Raw genomic sequence first — 1,053 nt, forward strand, 5'->3', positions numbered from 1 at the left:
CTTCTGTAAAGTTTGGAAGGTCGGAGACGAGGTACTGGCAGAAGTAAAGCTGTGAGTACGGGGCGTGAGTCGTGCTTGGGTAGCTCTGTTGGTAGAGCACTTGCCCGCGAAAGGTTCAAATGGCTCTGAGCACTATGGGACTTAACATCTGTGGTCATCAGTCCCCTAGAACTTAGAACTACTTAAACCTAACTAACCTAAGGACATCACACACATCCATGCCCGAGGCAGGAATCGAACCTGCGACCGTAGCAGTCCCGCAGTTACGGACTGAGCGCCTGAACCGCTAGACCACCGCGGCCGGCGCCCGCGAAAGGCGAAGGTCTCGAGTTCGACTCTCGGTCAGGCACACAGTTTTAATCTGCCAGGAAGTTTCAGTATAGTATTGTTAGTACCGTGAAAATTGTTTTGGACACCAAAGAAAATTATTAGGCACGGTCCTACTGACGCTGGTATGTTCTTGTCTTCTTCCAGCCCTTAAAAAATGGAGACGGTAAAACACGAGAAGTTTTTTTGAGGTTCCCATAACGATAGCATGGCAGACAATACCCTCTCACATCCACCACGTCACCAAAGTAACAGAGCTCAGCATTGTCACAGAATCTTCTACTCTCATAAATATTAATACGTACAACGCCTGAGATGAGGCCGTTAAAAGGAACAGCACCCTGCTGTTGTGTTCACTGCACCTGTGACGACGGCTGCGGTGACAGTAGCGTAGGTGGGCAGGAAGTCGGGTCATAACAGAAATCCGCTTGTGTAATCGATAGGTGTTCGTGCGACTGCGGTTTGGTCTCCACCTGTCAAGATACGGAGAAGGCCGCCCTCTCTCCAGCATGTCTCGGGAGAGAACGACAGTGGCCTCCAAAAGAAGGGGATATATATGTAACGTTGCATCGACGATGTCAGTAGAAGCGACGCTCTAGCTCCTGTAGCTTTTCCTCTCTTAAAAAATTGTTACAACCAAAAAGGGAAGAACTTCCTATGATGACGCTTTACGGTGTCGGGTATACTAACCGCGGAAGTTGCTGTTTACGAAAGGTAGCATTTGGA

Source organism: Schistocerca americana, chromosome 5, assembly GCF_021461395.2.
Source record: "Schistocerca americana isolate TAMUIC-IGC-003095 chromosome 5, iqSchAmer2.1, whole genome shotgun sequence".
Taxonomy (NCBI): domain Eukaryota; kingdom Metazoa; phylum Arthropoda; class Insecta; order Orthoptera; family Acrididae; genus Schistocerca; species Schistocerca americana.